The following is a 21,526-nucleotide window of genomic DNA, read 5'->3' as shown; positions in this document are numbered from 1 at the left end:
TGATCAAACAAGTCATCAATCTGCAACAAAGGATACCTATTCTTGATAGTCACCTTATTCAACTGCCTGTAATCAATGCACAACCTGAGAGTACCATCCTTCTTCTTCAAAAACAATACTGGTGAACCCCAAGGTGACACACTTGACCTAATGTATCTCTTATGAAACATTTCCTTAAGCTACAACTTCAGTTCCACTGATTCTATAGTGTTCATCCAGTAAGGTTCCTTAGATGTTAGTGCTACTTCTGGCATCAACTCAATAGAAAAGTCCACTTCCCTATGAGGAAATAAATTTGAAATCTCTGCTGGGAATACATCCTGAAACTGCTACAAAATCATATACCTTTTCAAGACTTTAACATCCTCAACATCCTTCCCTTTGTCACTAGAAAAATGAACTACAAAAAATACACATTTTTTCCTGCTACTGCTCTTTTCTTGCATAGATGTAACCATTCTCACTGACGTAGGCTTATTTTTACCCTATAAGATTTTCCTTTCTCCATCATCATCTAGACACTTGATAGCCTTATGAAAGCAATCTACCATAGTTTCTGTGAATGTACAACTAATCCATACCCACAACATATATGATCCCAATGGAAGAAAATTTAGGTGTGCTGATGTAGACATATCGTTAAGCTCAAATGCATAAGATATTACCCAATGATGAACTCTTTTCTTAGTACTTGTAGCCAACTACACTAACCAAGATTCTGCATGCACTTATTTATTCAAGCAACACTTATCCACCAGGTTAGGACTAATATAACTATAGTTAGATCCAGGGTCAATCAAAATAGAAATAAATTAATCACAAAGCTTACCTTCCATCTCGATAATAAATGCCTAATGATCAACTTGCCTATTATCTAATGCTGCATAAATATGAGGAATACTCTGACCAACATCCCCAACTATTTGTGCCTCATGAGCACTGCAAATCTGTGGTCTTCCACCCTGATGTTGTGGACAATCTCTCCTACGATGCACTTCACGACACGTCCAACATTGCGAAGGCTTCCTGGCATCACCCTTGTTCTACTCCTCATACTGAAATCCATGTCCTCTATCAACTACATCAAATTTCTTGTATTGTGTTGCATTCTCCTTATTACCTGCATCATGTGGTCTTCCTCACTTCTTATCCCACTTTCCTTTAGTCTTGTCATTACCTTTCCAACCCTTCTTAGGCTCTGAATTACGCTTAGATTGCTCATAACAATGCCTCAACTTCCCAATTACTTCCTTAAATTTCCAAGGCTCATCATACTCAATCTAATCCTTAAATTCTAAAGGCAATCCACTAACAAAATATTTTAAACCTCATCTTCTCGTCCTATTATCAACCGGGCTGGTAGGGGTTGGGATGTGTCAACCCAGCGTAACTATTTCAAACCATCTTTTGATTGGAAGTTAGCCCTTCCAATCTGAGAGGGCTCTCTCAATATTAAAAAAAAAATACAGATGGCTAACTCTAGTTTTCTATGTGATTTTTCAGGTGAAAGAGTGTGAGGACAACCACCATTGGGCATGGAGTCAATTAAAGAAAAACAACAACAAACAACACTATTTTATGGAAGCTGAGGCATCTTTGGTTTACTAATGTGGAAATGGACATTCACAGTAATCACAACAAATTGAAGGAAGTTGGAGCAATGCAACATTGAATTCCAAGTAATCAAATAAGCTCTGAAAACTAATAACAAAGGAGCATGATAGGATAGGACTGAAACTGGAATGAATCTCAGGTTAAAACAGAGTATGCTGCAACTGTATTTTATATTAATTGAAAACAATACAACAGTGGTTCTCACATCATCGATCACATTGTAGAGTCGAAAATCTACCTATTTATATAGAAAGATATCTTTACATAATCTACCACCTGGGCTAGATTCAATCAACAACTATGAGATCTAATAAAACCTTGAAGCTTCTAAGGGATTTTCTGTTACAACAGAGTTTGAATACAAATGGGAGTCATATGAAATGTTACAATAATTTAAAGTGCGACACTGTATTGGTGGAAACTAGAACATCTGGCTCTTCGAATTTGCTATGCTGTTTGCTATTGAAATGTGCTGAAAATGCCTTGCTATCTCTTTCTTTTGCTACCTTCTATCTGATGACCATGATGCTGGAAATATGCTAAAAATACCCTCACTGTCTCATAGAGTAGAAGCAGAATAGATACATTAACGTTTGTTGATCTGGGACGTTGATCTGAGTGGCTAATTCAATCTCGTCCGTTGATCCGGGCTTGTTGAAATCACAATAAAAATACAGGAGACGACCCCTTTAACATTTATTTATGATAATTCTATGATTTTCCAGACGTGGCAGTTTTATAGGACGTATCACATAGAATATCGCATCCAGGAGGTTCTTGCACATCATAATCACAAGTCATAAAGGATTTCAGGGAACAAGAACTTTAACTATGCAATCGTTGATTGCGATATCGCAATCAGAAGGAGAAGGGATATCACAATCGACAACGGAACATATATCACAAATCGACGAGATTATGAAATATGCAATATCGGTAGAGAAATGATCAATATGCGATATCGACAGAGATTTAAACGATATGTGATATCGATGGTGAAGGGATTATCACAATCAACGATCGAAGGGATCTTGCGATATACAATATCAAAATCGTAATCGAGAAAGGGGACAAGAGGAGATGTATGCAAAGGAAAAAGGGAAGGGCCGATAACGATGTATTCTGTGGGTCTCAACTTTATAAAAAGGACTGCGGCATATTATAAAGTATTTCAAAGGGGAATCGGTCACGACTAGAGTTTGGAAAGGGTGAATATGGTTAGAGTTAGAAATTGGGAAACACAACTAAACTTGGAATGAGTTATGGTTAGAGTGGAATTGGTTATGATTAGAGTTGGAATGGGTGAACGTGGATGAAATGGGATGAGTGAGAGAAATGGGTTTTAGAGAATATGGGAATTTCTCCAAAACAATTAGAATGGATATGTTCTTCCTCCTTAATATCCAAATATAAAGCACAACAACCTCTTTCATAAAACAACAGATAGATGAAAATACCACTATTGGAAAACCTTGACTAATAAAACTAAAAATATTTTTATGAGTTTGTCGAGTGGTATAAATCCAAGATTTACACCAACATTTAATTTGTCAATCCAGGTAAGTAAACTTAGAGGCATAGCATAATATATGCCAGAATACGACCTCAGGGATCTGTTAAATAAAAACCAAACTCTTGCAAGAAATTCAAAAGGAGCATCATTCAAGAAAAATAAACAAAACTCTTCAAAGAAAAGTAAACACACTTTGAGAATCTACTTCTAGCTCCTCTTCTGGGTTGAGTTGACTCCTGCAGTAAGTCTTCCTCAGTTGTCTAGGGGACAAAGGAATGTAGGCCCCATTCAAAATAAAGTGATTCATGAAAAAAAGAATGCAAAACCTCTTAAAAATTACTGCTATATTGCAAGCATGAAACTAGAAATCACATGACAACTTCATTCCAACTAATCTAAGGAAAGAATCAAGATAATAATGCACTGCTTCTCTTAAAGACAATTTAGTACTTTAGTTGTAAGAGAAATATGCAATAAGAACCAATATATAATTCGTGTTGTTTACCACGATCTTATTAAATACTTCCTTATAATATATGAAACATTTAATTATAATGAAGAATTATGTGAGCGTTTTGTCAACAAGATTCACAATCTTTCCTTATGCTGATCCTAGCATCTGCTTGCAAAAGTGCAGGAATAAATGTTTTTTTTGCAAAAGTGCAGGAATTCGTCTCATATAATATTCAAAGGCAATCATGAATACATGTTAAGTTAAGTTAACTAGAATTCTTGCTCAACAATTATTTCACCATTGCGATATGGAAATAAACTTTTTTATGCAACAATGAGATCAGGGTAAATATTTGTAAGAATAAATAAGAGACGTAGTTAAAACATTCATCGTTTACTTTAGTTCAGCCTTTATGAAAATACATCTAAAAGCATTGATATTAAACTTAAATAACCAACAGTAAAATAAAGCTTTTGGAATGAAATTGAAAATGAAATGACTGAAAGAAGAGCTATGAAATGAAATTGCAAAATTATCTAAGATCACACTCACACCAAGAAAACTAAAATGCAACAAAAGAAAGTTAAGAGGTTTGGGGCAACGGACTGGCTGGTGGGCCCAACCATCCAGCTCGTTTCCCTTGCAATGATTAAGTCACAATATTTATAACAGTATGGAGAAACAAAATTACTCAGAAGTGATTTCCAAATAAACTCATTTCAGAGTAGAAACCATAATTCAGAATTTAATGCCAAAGAAATTCATTTCAGAAGTCTTGTTACAAATTCATAAAACAATGTTGCATTGGTTCTAGTGGTCCCCTCGAGGGATCATCCCACTAGTGCATAGCTCCTACTTTCCTACATAGCAAGATCGATTCCCTCCTCTTGAAAACAAATATGATTTACATAATACAATCTGCCATATACAAAAACCCCCCAGCCTTCCCACCTACGTGACTCCTTCCTTTTATAATGTTCTTTTGGCTCTATTCCTTAGCAAACAACATGGGGATTGAATCCCAACTGATATTCATCAAAAGAATATCAGCACAACCATTTACCCATTGAAGGAATGAAGATCTAGCACGAATTTCTCAAATCTGGACATTTTCTACAATTATGGAAAAATCGGTTTTTTTCACAAAATTCCTCCAAATAACTCTGCGTATCTCCTTAACCATTATGAATTTTGGAAAATTGTTTAGAGGCAATATAGCTTGTTATATTTCCAACAATAATCTCTCTCATAATTTTCTGGTTCAGATCCACTGCCTCAAAAATCATGCCCGAAAATGACTATTTGAAATCTGAGATGCTAAGATTTTGGAAAAACTTCTATTTTTAGAAAAATGCCTCAAAGACCGTTATGTAACTTTTATACTATTATGAATTTTAGAAATCGGTTTGAGGATTTTTCAATTTTCTATACTAGAACCAAAACCCATGTTCTATAATTTCTCCATTCGCCTTCACCTGCACAGAAAACGATGTAAAAGTTGGCAGTTTGGAAACTGCTGCCAATTTGGGGTTGAGGCATTAATTATTGCCTCAACATAAATCCATACAAACTAGGTGCATCTTAGCTTATGTGGAAGTGTTCAAACAATATTTTGAACAAAAAACTCTTTCATATTTCCCTAGAGATGTGTCAATGTATGAAAGCCCCAAATTAGTGCAAGCATGTTGGTGGAGGCAGAGCTGGTGCATGCACAACTGGTATAGGAACTGCTACTATAGGAATGTTAGCACTTGGAACAAAATAGCTTGACATTAATGACATTTTTACATTAAATTTACAAAACAAGAAGAGTTCATAGATCAACAACTGTATGCTCTAAATACCTCTAGATAATGACTTAATAATGCGCAAAACGAATAATAATGATTATAGACACTTAATACAAGCATAAAATTATTCAGTTAAATCATGAAAATTTGGAAAAAATGGAGGCTCAACACTCCCCCACGTTGACCTTCTTGCATGTCCTCATGCAAGCCAAACCATAGGATTATAAAATCATGGAAGAAGGTAGGGGGAATGTTTAAAGATCATACTATGCTTCCTGATAAAAGTGTCAGCAAAAATCTTCACAAGGAAATATTAAGATATCATGGTATGTCATCATTTTTAAAGAATTCATTAAGTCTACAACATCACTATTACAGTGCCAACTAAAACCATGTTACATCCCTTATGAAAGTATCGAGTGCAGGAATGATAAAATTACAACAAGATCAAGTATAGGAAAGCAATGCTTTGTACCATACATTATGGAAAAAGAATACTGCACCTTTATGATAGACATCACATACCTGCTGTCTTGTTTCAATTGAATTCCCTGCTTGTCATAGATTTCAGAGCTCTTATTTCTGTCCAGAGTCTTATTAACACTTATGATAAAAAATCAAATCTTTGTTGAAAAGGTGCAATTTCAAGAAAATTACCATAAGATTCCTGCACCTAATACAACAATCATGTACCTAGGTCATGTAGTGCTTATTTAGAGGCAACCATAATCAACACACATTTTTGTCCATCAACACCTAGTGAGTAATCATCGCTGAGTAATTCATCACTCTAAATACCATAAAAATTAAGTGAGTTATGATACCAAAAAAGGGAGATAAAAATAGAGAAAAATGACACCTTCCTAGACCAATCAGCAAATTGAACACTCTAAATTTTGTTGTCATCTGGATGCAAAAAAATGAATTTCTTCTTAATTCAGTACAAAGAATTACCTTCACTAAGGGTACCACATCATTAACTATTCCTAATTTTTGAAAGATAGAACTCAAAGCATCATGCTCAAATCATCTTAAAACCATTATCCAAGAAATAAAATGATGAGTTTTATGGAAAGAGAAAGATAACTGAGTAAATCATAGTATGAAATTAACTTTAATACCATAGACATGGCCCTGCTGACCGCATGTGTCTATAACCTTGGCAGGGATGTCTTTTAACCCAGTGAAATGCCTGTGTCCCACTTACTAGATATAGATTCATAGTTATCTTATTTAATTTAAAAATTAGGTGAAGGCCATTGTCTTGGCTTGGTAACCAGCTAATGGCAGTGCCACCCATAAGAAGTAACATGGATGAACAGGCCAGCTTGTGATGAGACCTCCTGTCTTCCAGCTTTTTAGCCGAAAGCTATTACTCTGGCTTGGTGACCAGAACAGTAATGTCATGCATGTTAGGTCCCATGATCGTGGTAGGTTGGCTCATCACGATACTTCCTATCCTCCCCTAAACCTTTTATAAATTATGATTGTAGCTAACTTCAAATGTTACTTAATAAGTGGGGAGGCAGATCTACTCCTTAATTGTACAGGATGGCGTGAAATTTTTTTAATGACAAATCATTACTGGCTAGTTCCTCCCCTAAAGCCTTATTAAAAATATCCCAAATAATGACTGAAATATTCTTTAAGTTAATAATGCTAATGTTCTCATGAATAGCTTATTATGATCTTTACAAGAGTGGTCCACCATAAGGGGCTCTCCAATAGTACCTTCTAAGGGAAATTGAAAATATATATCTCAGATGACAACTTCATTAGAGTTGTTAATCATGGTTACTTTTGAAAAATCATGAGGTATTAAAGAGAATCATGCTCAACAAGATTTGTCATATATGTGTGTGTTAACAACCAATGTGGATCAAAAGCAGTTCCGGTGGCTATGATTTGAAGGTCAAAACACCAATTGAATTGTTGTAACAACTTTATTCATGGAATTTATTTATTCTTCTGCCCTATTCTACCCTAAGAAGATGAAGACTCCCTTTTAAGTATAGGAGGACTTCTAGTGCAACCAAGTGCGCAACAAGAAGATAATCAAATTCATTTTCAAATTTAGAAAGTATATGCGAGAAAATACTAGGACATGAGGTACCAGCTGCATTAACTGATGTGATGCTACAAATTGTTGAATGATAAGGGAGGGATGAATGACATTCATCTAAAACCCATATTCTATGGGATCCATATACTCTTGGTCATTGGATTCATGGGAAACATCTGGTGTATCATGCAAATCCTCCAATTTTCTTTGTTCATCCTCTAAAGTGCAGGCTGGATCAGGTTGGTGTTCTTCAATCTATGCTTCTGATGGCTTCTCCTCATCAAGAATGATCCATAGCTTCTCAACCTCCCTAGGAAGATCTTCTGGTTCTTCATGATTCTCTTCTTCCAGAGGAGTAGACTGATTTCTAATTGATGCCAAGATGTGTTCTTTCTGTGAAGCAGAGACCCTAGATTCTGCGAGAATTTGAGATAGTTCTTTGAATAAAATCACACTTCCTTGCATTTTCTTGCTAGCTGGAAAGTCTTTATAAGCACCTGGATTGAGAGTGGGGGGTTCTTTTAGCACCTGGGAAAAACTCAAAATATCAATTGTAGTAAAAAAAACAAACCAATATTGTAAACTAAGGAAATCACACTTGCATAAATTAAATAACCTCTATTGCAAAAAAAAAGTAACACACTTTGCAGTAAAAGAAAAATTACTCATAAAAAAACTAAATTGAAGTAAAAGAAGCAAATCATGCATCACACTTTGCAGTAAGAAAATCACTCATTTGCAGAAAGGAAGAATCTCGTTAATCTAGAAATTCAATTGCGAAGGAAAGGGAAAAGCATGACAAATCGTTGAGGCCTTATCCTACAATGCCTCCCCGACAACGACGCCAAAATTTCGGCCGGTATAAAGGAAAGATTTACACCAACATTTAATTTGTCAATTTGGGTAAGTCAACTTAGATGCATAGCACAATATATGCCAGAATACAACCTGAGGGATCTATTAAATAAAAACCAAACTCTTTTAAGAAATTCAAAAGGAGCATCATTCAGGAAAAATAAACAAGACTCTTCAAAGCAAAGTAAACACACTCCGGGAATCTACTTCTGGCTCCTCTTCTGGGTTGAGTTGACTCCTGCAGTAAGTCTTCCTCAGTTGTCCAGGGGACAAAGGAATGTAGGCCCCATTCAAAAGAAAGCGATTCAAGAAATAAAGAATGCAAAACCTCTTAAAAATTACTGCTATGTTGCAAGCATGAAACTAGAAATCACACAACAACTTCATTCCAACTAATCTAAGGAAAGAATCAAGATAATAATGCACTGCTTCTCTTAAATACAATTCAATGCTTTAGTTGTAAGAGAAATATGCAATAAGAAGAAATATATAATTCATGTTGTTTACCCTGATCTTATTAAATACTTGCTTATAATATATGCAGAATTTAATTATAATGAAGAATTATGTGAGCATTTTGTCAACAAGATTCACAATCTTTCCTTACACTGATCCTAGCATTTGCTTGCAAAAGTGCAGGAATAAATGTTTTTCTGCAAAAGTGTAGGAATCTGTCTCATATAATATTCAAAGGAAATCATGAATACATGTTAAGTTAAGTTAACCAGAATTCTTGCTCAATAATTATTTCACCATTGCATTCTGGAAATAAACTTTGTCATGCAGCAATGAGATCAGGGTAAATATTTGTAAGAATAAATAAGAGACGCAGTTAAAACATTCACCATTTACTTTAGTTCAACCTTTATGAAAATACATCCAAAAGCATTGATATTAAACTTAAATAACCAAAGCAGTAAAATAAAGCTTTTGGAATGAAATTGAAAATGAAATGACTGAAAGAAGAGCTATGAAATGAAATTGTGAAATTATCTAAGATCACACTCACACCAAGCAAACTAAAATGTATCAAAATAAAGTTAAGAGGTTTGGGGCAACAGATTGGTTGGTGGGCCCAACCATCCAGCTCGTTGCCCTTGTAGGGATTAAGTCACAATCTTTAGAACAATATGGAGAAACAAAATTACTTAGAAGTGATTGCCAAATAAACTCATTTTAGAGTAGAAACCAGAATTCAGAATTTAATGCCAAAGAAATTCATTTCAGAAGTCTTGTTAGAAATTCATAAAATAATGTTGCGTTGGTTCTAGTGGTCCCCTCAAGGATCATCCCACTAGTGCGCAACTCCTCCCTTCCTGCACAACAAGATCGATTCCCTCCTCCTGCAAACAAATATGATTTACATAATACAATCTGCCATATACAAAACCCCTCCAGCCTTCCCACCTACGTGACTCCTTCCTTTTATAATATTCTTTCATGATAATTTTGGCTCTATTCCTTAGCAAACAACATGGGTATTGAATCCCAACTGATATTCATCAATATAATATCAATACAACAATTTAACCATTAAAGGAATGAAGTTCTGGCACAGATTTCCCAAATCTGGACGTTTTCTACAATTATGGAAAAATAGGTTTTTTTTAACAAAATGCCTCCAAAGAACTCTGCGTATTTCCTTAACCATTACAAATTTCAGAAAAATGTTTGGAGGAAATATAGCTTGTTATATTTTAAACAATAACCTCTCTCATAATTTTTTGGTTCAGATCCATTGCCTCAGAAATCATCATCGAAAATGACTGTTTGAAATCTGAGAGGCTAAGATTATGGAAAAGCAATCTATTTTTAGAAAATTGCCTCAAAGACCATTATGTAACTTTTAGACCATTACGAATTTTAGAAATCGGTTTGAGGATTTTTCAAATTGCTATATTGGTACCAAAACCCATGTTCTAGAATTTCTCCATTCGCCTTCTCTTGCACAGAAAACAAGGCAGAAGTTGGTAGTTTGGAAACTGCTGCAAATTTGGGGCTGAGGCATTAATTATTGCCTAAACATAAATCCGTACGACCTAGGTGTATCTTAGCTTATGTGGAAGTGTTCAAACAATATTTTGAACAAAAGCCTCTTTCATATTTTCCTAGAGATGTGTCAATGTATGAAAGCCTCAAATTAGTGCAGGCATGTTGGTGGAGGCATGTTGGTGCAGGCAGAGCTAGCGCAGGCACAACTGGTATAGGAATTGCTACTATAGGAATGTTATCACCTGCCACAAAAGAGCTTTACATTAATGACATTTTCACATTAAATTAACAAAACAAGAAGAGTTCATAGATCAACAACTATAAGCTCTAAATGCCTCTAGATAATAACTTAATAATGCGCAAAACGAATAATAATGATTATAGACACTTAGTATAGGCATAAAATTATTCAGTTAAATCATGAAAATTTGGACAAAATGGAGGCTCAACAGAGTTATCATGGATAACATTGGCTCCAATGGGGATGATGAGCCCTTGTGGTGCAACAAAGAACCAACAGACTAGTTGCCTGACCATTGGGCTGATCCCAATCTAAAGACTACATCAAACCCACTTCACCAAATAGAAAAGAAAACTACAACATGTAATCTAAACTTGAAGGAAATTCTTTTTCAACAAGCTTATTTTTGTCCTAATCTAACATTTGAAACTCCACCTGCTTAATTCAAGTAATATAAAATCTTCAGTATAACTAGACAAAGAGCTGATCCAACACCTAGGATTCTCGACTATGCTTGAGAAAAAATCAATAGTGGATCTTATATGGGAAACTCAGAATAAAAACTAAATCCATCACTTAAGCTTACAAATGAAAGAAACTTCACCTTCATTGATTACTGGAATAGACTTGCGGTAGAACTCATCTTGAAAATCTTCAAGCTATTGATCTGTAAATAGTGGAGTCACCATGAAGCTTCGATCTTCAGTATATTTAAATAGTGGATTCGCCAGGGTAATATCACAACCTTCAGTACTTTTGATTTCTTGTTACCCTCAGGAATTGGAAAGAAGAGACTTGAAGAGAATCCTAGAAAAAGGAGCTTTTTGGCTCCTGGTAGACGCACAAAAAAAATGTTATCAACTGGGCTGGTGGGGGTTGGGTTGTGTCAACCCTTCAACCCAATGTAACTATTTTAAACCATATTTTGATTGGAAGTTGGCCCTTCCAATATGAGAGGGCTCTCTCAATATTTAAAAAAAAAAATACAGATTGCTAACTCTGGTTTTCAATGTGATTTTTCAGGTAAAAGAGTGTGAGGACAACCACCATTGGGCATGAAGTCAATTAAAGAAAAACAACAACAAACAACATTGTTTTATGGAAGTTGAGGCATATTTGGTTTACTAATGTGGAAATGGACATTCACAGTAATCACAACAAATTGAAGGAAGTTGGAGCAATGTAACATTGAATTCCAAGTAATCAAATAAGCTCTGAAAACTAATAACAAAGGAGCATGATAGGATAGGACTGAAACCAGAATGAATCTCAGGTTAAAACAGAGTATGTTGCAACTATATTTTCTATTAATTGAAAAAAATACAATAGTGGTTCTCACATCATCGATCCCATTGCAGAGTAAAAAATCTACCTATTTATAGAGAAATATCTCTTTACATAATCTGCCACCTGGGCAAGATTCAATCAACAACTATGAGATCTAATAAAACCTTGAACCTTCTAAGAGATTTTCTGTTACAATAGCATTCGAATACAAATGGGAGTCAAATGAATTGTTACAATAATTTAAAGCGCGGCATTGTATTGGTGGAAAATCGAACATCTGGCTCTTCGAATATTCTGTGCTATTTGTTGTTGAAACGTGCTAAAAATGCCTCGCTGTCTCTATGTCTTTCTATCTCTTTGTTTCCATGCCTTATGTTTGATGACCATGCTGCTGGATATATGCCAAAAAACGCCCTCACTGTCTCACGAAGCGGAAGCATAATATAAACTTCAACGTTCGTTTATCTGGGCCGTTGATCTAGGCGGTTGATTCAATTTGGGCCGTTGATCTGGGCATGTTGACATCACAATCACAATACAAGAGAGGGTCCCTTTAACATTGATTTATGATAATTCCATGATTTTCCGGATGTGGTGGTTTTATAGGATGTATAACATAAAATATCACATTCGGGAGGTTCTCGCACATTGAAATCGCAAGTCGGAAAGGATTTCAGGGAATAAGAACTTTGACTATGCGATTTTCGATTGCGGTATCGCAATCGATGGGAGAAGGGCTGTCGCAATCGGTGGGAGAAGGGCTATCGCAATCAGCAGGAGAACAAATATCACAAATCAGCGAGATTATGTGATATGCAATATCGACAAAGAAATGAGCGATATGCGATATCGACGAAGATTTAAGCGATATGCGATATCGACGTCGAAGGGAATATTGCAATTGGTGATTGAAGCGATATCAAAATCGGTGATCAGAGGTATATTGTGATATACAATATAGCAATCACAATCAGGAAAGGGGATGGGCAGAGATGTATGCAAAGGAAAAAGGGAAGGGTCGATAGCGATGCATTCTGTGGGTCTCAACTTTATTAAAAGGACTGCAACATATTATAAAGTATTTCAAAGGGGAATGGGTCATGACTAGAGTTTGGAAAGGGTGAATGCAGTTAGAGTTAGAAATGGGGAAACACGTCTAGAGTTGGAATGAGTTACGGTTAGAGTTGGAATGGGTTACAGTTAGAGTTGGAATGGGTGAATGTGGACGAAATGGGATGAGTGAGAGAAATGGGTTTTAGAGAATATGGGAATTTCTCCAAAAAAATTAGAATGGATCTATTCTTCCTCCATAATCTCCAAATATAAATCTCAACAACCTCTTTTAGAAAAACAACAGATAGATGAAAATATCATTGGTGGAAAACCTTGACTAATAAAACTAAAAATATTTTTATGAGTTATCATGGATAACACATCCTCTAGATACACTACATACCTCAATAGCTCCACAAACTTAGTTGCATACTCCTCGACTATCATAGATCCCATCTTCAATTTGTAGAACTCCTTAGCCTTACCATCATAGTATCTCTCTGATAAGTACTTATTTTTGAAGAGTATTTTGAACTCATGCCAACTCAATTTCTCTGTCTTGATGCCTATTACATGATTTACGTCTTCCCACCAAATGTCTGCTTTTCCCTTGAGACTGAAGATAAATATCCTAGCCTTAATATTCTCCATGTAATAATGCAACTCAAAGAAATTATTCATCCTAAGAAACCATGCTTCGACATCTTCCGGTTTCTTTAGCTCTCCATCAAAGGTAGGAGGTTTGGATTTCTTGAACTCATCTAGAAAGTACTACTCCTTGTTCCTTTTGTAATGATGATAACAATGACGACCATGTTGTATATTTGAACCAGAACAAGAATAGAACCCATAGTCATTACCCCCCTTATCAGGTGTATCCAAGAACCTACCATCTTTGACTGTGTCATCCGTTTCAAACCTGTATCCTAATTGAGACTTGTTTCCATATTCCCCATTGGTCATTTCCTCTTGCCAATGACTGATCCTTAGTGATATTTGTCTCTGCAAATCTGGTAGACTCTAATGTACGACTTCATTTAATTTCTACTTGCTTCTCTTGTTCCCTGACAAGTCTTTCCTATGACTGAATGGTATTGTCATTTTCCTCCTTACAATTTTTGATCTCTTCTTTCAAACTTCTCAATATACCTACTATGTCAGGGGAGTACTCATCACCATGTTGTTCATCAGATCTATGTTGGTTATTTGTTGGTTACATGATGAACAACATGGTGATGAGTACTCTTCTTTCAAACTTCTCAATATACCTACTATGTCAGGGGAGTACTCATCACCATGTTGTTCATCATGTAACCAACAAATAACCAACATAGATCTGATGAACAACATAGTAGGTATGATGTATGAAATAACATACATCATGTAACCAACAAATAACCAACATAGGAACCATGGCATCTCAACCATAATATCTCCAACATAATCACTACAAGTATGCATGAATCATAATCACTACAAGAGTGCTCCAAGCATGTTCCAAGAATTCTCTAAGTGTACAAGAGTAAGAGAGAATGAGTGAACAAAAGAGAGCTCCAATTTAACACAAGTTTAATTCATTAGTTTCTATAAAATTCAATGAGTAAGGTTGATGATTGGTTATCTCATTATTGTAGATGGATTAAAATGGTCTAGTATCATGATTTGGTGTAGGTTGGATAGGTATTTATAGCTTCTTAGTAGTTTGTTGAATAATATTTTGTACATGAATTTTAGGAGTTGGTAGTAAAGATTATGATTGTTTTCCTTGAGGTCCCAAAGAAGATGAAGGATTATTCCACTAGTTTTGAGGTTGCTATGAGGGTAGAAATGGAAAGAGTTGATTTTGAGGATATTTCCATTGATTATACATTTGTGTATTACACAAGTTATCAAGGTACCAATTTGGAGATGGATTATGTTAAGATATTTAGACACTTAGGAGTTAGTTAAGATCAATTTGTTCTAATGTGTCTTCATGTAAAATTTTATATATTTAGTATGAATTAGTATGTGTTTGCAATTATGTAATCTAATGGTGAGGATATATTCTAGACATTAAGTGACCTAATAATTTATATTCTCCTACTAACAACTATTGGTCTATGAATTAACATCTATTTGGTCCACGATCTCTATTTAAAGAGCATGGAATTCATTTTTCAATGATTGATAATAAGGAACTCCCTCATTTATAGAAATTTCTTTTACATTAATAAATTGCCTCAAGTTGTCGTGTTTCTTAGGGCCATGGACTATTTCCCTCTTACAAAATTTTAACCATGTCAATACACTAGCATTATGATATTTCATTTGGTTGCGTGAGTGGTTACTTAAGGTGTCCATCTTTGTGGAATACCCTATTTTGTCAAACATGGTATTAGAACCCATTTGAGGACCTCCTCTTATTGTGGTTGACATATTGAACCCATGTTAGTTGCATTTTTAGGTTTTACTATTTTTGTGCATTTCTAGGTTAAGTGGATAACTCCATGGCGTCTAAAATGTTTCTTTCAGTTGGATTTTTTAATTTATTTCACTCTAAAAGGTTTTTCATTTTCCTAAGATGCAAACTTTTTTGTAAGACCCAAAAGTATAAAATTTGAGTATGTTCCTTTTCTATTTTTTATTTTTATTTTTCGTGAGCTAGTAATATTAGTTTTTCTATCTTTATTCCTAGTTTTCTACTCTTTCCAGTTTGTTTATGCTCCTTTTCTATGCTCAATGCGATATTGGAAAATCAGAAATAGAGTGGAAACTATGTTATTTTCTACATATGCTCTTTGTCGTGTGTTCTATGTGATTTTAACAATTAAGAAATAGAGAGAAAAAATGCATTTTCTAGATAAGCTAAATAAGATCTAAACCCATTATTATTGAGATTCAAAAAAATTGTTTTCCAAATTTCACTTACTTTTGTATGTAGTCATGTTGAAAATTTTCACTGGGAAAAAAAGGTTTTATGGGTAAGCAAAAACTTCAAGGAAAATAGTTGAAAAAATAAAAATAACATCCTCACCGTTCATCATTTTTTTGATACATTAAGTATTAGCTCACTTGGTTTAAAGATACTTTATTTATAAGTAGTATTGAGTTCACGTATTTATGTTTTAAGTTACCTTTTGAAAAAGTTCATGCAAACTTGACTTATTTCATATCTATTGTAAAACACAATTCATTTAAATTATAAAAGTGAGAGTAACTATAACGTAACTTTAATATTCATTTAAAAATATAAATTTGAATGTAATTTTAATTTATAAATTAACTTCATTGTAAATGTGATTCTCACTTATTTTATAAAAGAGGGCCACTCCATACATAACTTATTTGTAAAGGTGAGATTATAGAAAAAAGATCGAGAACGAATGAAATTTTGTTTACGTAGCAACCTCATTGTGAATTTATCACCACATAGGTTAACTTCTACCTGTCACATTCAAACTTTGGTCACCTTTTATGTGTTTTTGAAAAAATGACATAACTTTCACAGTCAAAGTCCAATTTTAGTGTTGAATTTTTTAAACATTCTATTTTTTCAAGAGATTTCCAGATATACAATCAAATTTCACCTTTCTAAACCATATTACTTGTATATTTTAATATTTATACTCTAAGTTTTCTTTTCTTACCAATACTATCTACTTCTCATGGAAATCCATGTGGAGGATGTACTAATAAGTAAAGGATTTACATTGGAAAAATAAAAAGGCTCCACTAATGTTGAAAATAAACCCGAATGAGATAGTAAGAATGAAAAATCACATGGACTAATCAAAATTATTATTTGTTAAGAATTTTGACCCAAGTGAAGCCTAGGAAAAATTGAATAAAGTATTTGGCTAACACAATGTAATTTGAGCCCACTTACTCGAAAATTAGATAACGCCTTTATGTCATGATAATTTCCATTGCATTAAAGATTATTTATTTAAGTTCAAAACACTTAGAATTTTACCTAAAATGGTTGTGAAGGATGAATTATGCATATATGTTGTTTTCTCTAAGCTTGGTACTACATATCCAATGTTATCTATATTTTATGCCAATAGAAAATCTCTACGGGATTCATACATAAAGAACTCTCTTGAGTCTTTTTTTGCATCACTAATTAGAGAACAAGACAAGATCTTGCTTCATGGAGTGCTTAACATTGTAGGTATATCTAACAAAGCCATAGTGGCCCTCCAGAAAGATAAAACCAAGCATATAAATAAGACACATCCTCACAAAAATAGGCAAAGCAAGGGTCTTAAACCCTCTCAACCACCCTTTACTTGCAATGTTGACAAAGGGCCAAAATATAAAGGTAAGAAGACTAATAGGCATTGGAATTTTTGTGGGAAAGATGGTCATCTAAAGTATATATGTTTCAAAAACATGAAAGCCTTAGAAGAAGCATTTAAGAAGCACAACATAAATATTGATTCTTCTTCTTCTAACTATTTTTATCATGGAAATGCAATTTCTACTTCTACTTTCTCATTTAATGCAACATCTACTTCTTTTGATTAGCAGCTTATTGATTCTATATCATCATATCATATGGCCAAGGATAAAGCAAATTTTCATTCAATTAATGATTGTAACACCAAATAAATATTTCTTTTTGGTGATGATAGATCTCTTAGTGTTTTAGGGACTCCAACAATTTGGGTAGATAATGGCCATTTAATTGATGTATTATGTGGTCCAGGTTTTTCCTACAAACTTCTATCGATATATTAGATCACTCATTCAGTTGAAGGTAAGACATTAGCATTTTCACCTTATAATGTTGTAATCAAGGACTTAAAATATCCTATGCATCTCCTTGTCATTATGATTTTTTATGAGATTATTATGCTTTACAAGTTTAATAACTTTAGGTCATCATCCTTTTAAACATCTTATTATTATTCATAGAAATGACTTAAGAAAAATTGGCATGAGAATTTTGGTCACTTAACTATTGCTCATTCTAGGAAATATATAATCAAAATATGATAAGTGGTCTTTGTCTAGTTTCTTGTAGAGATGGTTTTTGTTCTAGCTATTTATTGATAAACATCATTGAGATAGTATTGACAAACACACCTTTTAGCACACCTCGGCTTCCTTATATATTTTTTATGGTGATTTGTGTGGTCCACTTCCTTCTCCTTTATTTTCTAGGTTCAAGTACTACTTAACATTCATTGATGAATTCTTTATATGCACTTCGGTTATTTCCTAAAACTTAAGAGAACTTTTTGACATGTTTTTGGCATATAAGGTCCTTATAGAAAAACAATATAGACATCAAATGTTGAGGCTAAGACCAAATAATGGAGGAGAATATGTTAACAACGAATTCACGACTTATTTCATTACATAGATCATTCAAATGCAACATACTATTTCATATACATGAAAAAAAAATGATTTTCCTAAGAGAAAGAAGCACATACTAAAAGAAATGGAAAATTGTATGATCCAATTTAAGGGACCAAGTCTTCATTGGTGGGTGAAAGCCATCAATTGTTCCAATTACATAGTAAACTAAACTCCCACAAAGGATTTTTAAAAAATTACACTAGAAGAAGCACAGGATAAGATGTAAGCCACTTTTTTGATTTGACAGTGAAGCGAGGGCTTGCATTCCTAATAAGAAAAGGAAAGCATTATATTCTAAAAGTGAGAAATGAAATTTTGTTGAAGATTCTAAATATATAAAGGTTATACGAATTTTCAACCTCATTCCATCGAAATAATTATTAGAAGAGATGTTAAAATTGATGAAAATATCATGGTCTTTGAGCCTGATTTAACACTTGTTCCATCTTTGGGCTATGCATCATTTTTGGTATTTTTCCATATTCTATTCCTATTGTGGTCCTTCTTTAGATGATAGCAAGGATAAAAATACACCTGCACATACTCACCTTCCTCTACATGATTTTATTGAACATAATATGCATTAGTATAATATTTTCCCATATGGGTCCATTCAACATGATAAGCCATTGGTGATAATGCTATGTTGTAGTAGCTACACCACCCTCCAAAATTTTGCCTACACTTCGTTTTGGAGCCTCCCTACTAAATTCCCAGCAGCTTATCTTACACTACCCAGGAACTTGTGCTTTCATTTGAGTTTTATCTTTTTCTTTATAACTTATGTTTTCTTACTTGCTTTATTTTCTAACCACAAGCTGACTTCTTCACTTGGTTGCATTTGGTTCTAGCACTGCCTTGATGATCTGCACAATCCTAGAGGGAAACCAACCTTGCTCTCAGGAAATGCACAGTTTAGCCTAGTAGTGAGCTTTGACTCCAGAATTGCGAAGACTCAGCTAGCAACTTGTCTTTAGCTGGGAAATTGCACAAAGAATGAGAGCCAGTGAGAGCCACTAAGCCCAAGAATTGCGCAGAAGCATTCCCTCAGTAGCTGCCTAAGGCATGTGCTGATCAGTTGCCTAGTTCTTGCCAGAACTATGCAATTTATCCATGCATGCATGGAAAATTTTCCTAAAAAGAAAAAAGAAAAAAGCGAAAAAGAATCCCTAAAATTTAGGGATCTAGTTTTAGCTATTGGAGTTACACGAGAGTTAATTTTAGAAACTGTTGTCATGTGTCATTTTTTCCTAGATTTTTGGCCTTCACGTCATAAACCCTAAATTGATCAAATCTATTTATTGGGGACCACCAGAGCTCATTTTCACATTCGATCTTGGAGCTCTGGCATTCTCGAGGAGATCTAGGAACCTTTGGCACAGTCGGCACAACTTTTCCAGGTAAGTCTTGATTTTCTTGTCTTTTGTTGCTTTTTCTATCACTTTTGTTTCATTGGCTTGTGAGAGTGTTATTTTACCTATTTTATTGAATGATCACTGGCGTTTTGTTTTGTTTTTTTTAACTTGTAGAAGTGTTGTTTTAAATTTTTCATTGCCTTTCCTAAGCGTTGCATGCATAACCCAATTTTTGCACTAATGGTCGTCGTTGCGATGACTTTCCTCACAAGCTTCATTGTTCTTTAGTTTGACTAATTCTGACATTTTTTTGTTATCTCATGCATCACCATTCACTCATATCTACACCAACCTTCACTCACACATTCATATATGCTCATTTTCATGTTTCCCTTGGGCATATCTAGGCTTCCTTGGCCCGAATCTAGCTCTTCCCAACATGCACTGCACATTTCTAGATCTCAAGGCTCTACCTTGGCTCTAGGAATTGCGCAGAGGCTATCAGTGACTGGCTCTAACTGTGCACTACGCAGTTCTAGGAGCTAGTCCTAGAGCCTTGCCCACTAGGATTGCACAATGCACAGTCCCAACCAACATTAAAGCCATGCCGAACTGTGTATTCCACAATTATAGTCATCAATAAGCCACACTATACTGCGCATTGTGCAATTCCAGTCATCATTACTTATCACTGGAAGCTGGGACTACACAATGCGTAGATCCAACTGATAATCCCTCACCTTTGAAACATAGAATTATGCAATCTTGCCCAGTAGTTTCCCAGTTTGTTACATGATCTACCCTTGAAGTGTTTTTCAATTTCAAACTAACATTTGCATGCCGTGAGTGTCCTCTCTATCTCTAGGTACATCATTTGTAGAACAAATTTTCAACAGTACAGGTAACATGGCTTCCAATAGAGCTTGATCAAAGGATAATGTTGAGACCAACACTGGGGATGTAGTTGAAGAAGTGTCAATGAACTTGCCAGTCTATGCAGACACATAGTTGTTCATAGAGAAGGGCATGAAGATAACATGGTAGGAAATTAAGGACACATTCGCAGGTAGCTTCAAGGAAGATATGGAAGATCGAAAGGTCTATGTCAACATCCACAAGTCAATCTTGTATAAGGTTGCATGCAGGTACCCAACCTTCCCATGTGTAGACATCATTCACTGGATTTTTTCACATGCAGATCCTGAGATGATGACATTGAGTAGTGCCAATGGAACACAATTTTCCACCTTCAGGATGGAAAAATATCATCAGATGTATCACTTACCACAACCGGTGAACCACATGGATGCACTCTTCTATACCCCCAACCACAATGTGAACACTAGAGACATCATGAAGGATTGGTTAAAAGAGCCATCGAAGCTTAGGTTGACACCCAATCAGGTCTACAAGACAAAGTCACTCAGGAAGGCCTACCAACCCTTGATCATATTTTCATGTCACTTGTGCCGTCAAGAGAGCACGAAGACCTTCCGTAGAATTGGGTGGTTGTTATGGATTAGTTGGAAAATGAAGGAAGTCCATTCAACTGGTCAGATATGTTGGCTCTTTAGCTAAAATTTCATGTGACTAATGCCCAAAATCTGCCTAAGGATAAGAAAGTGAGATTCTATATGTTTGCGTACCTACTTAATGCAATCGGTGCCCAACATTAGTTTCTTGGCATGGGTTGGACATGGACACCATCAGAGAATGCTGTGAGCATTTATTGCAAGTTGCTGTCTGAGTGCAGTTATTGAGGAGTCATGGCAAGGCTATCTGACCATTTCATCACCCCAGTGTACAAGATGATATTTGAGTAGGATCCACCTTTCATGTCCCAAGAAGCGATGCAGGCATTGCTTAACATTGCAAATTGGTATGCCTCACCCGGTGGCACCTTCATCAAGATGTTTGGTGGGGAGAATCCTTCGCATGTGCTACCAAGGTTTTCCATG

This window comes from Pinus tabuliformis, chromosome 8 (genome assembly GCF_031772625.1).
Source record: "Pinus tabuliformis cultivar Carrire ecotype Pingquan chromosome 8, CPIR1, whole genome shotgun sequence".
NCBI lineage: Eukaryota > Viridiplantae > Streptophyta > Pinopsida > Pinales > Pinaceae > Pinus > Pinus tabuliformis.
This window is presented reverse-complemented; position numbering follows the sequence as displayed.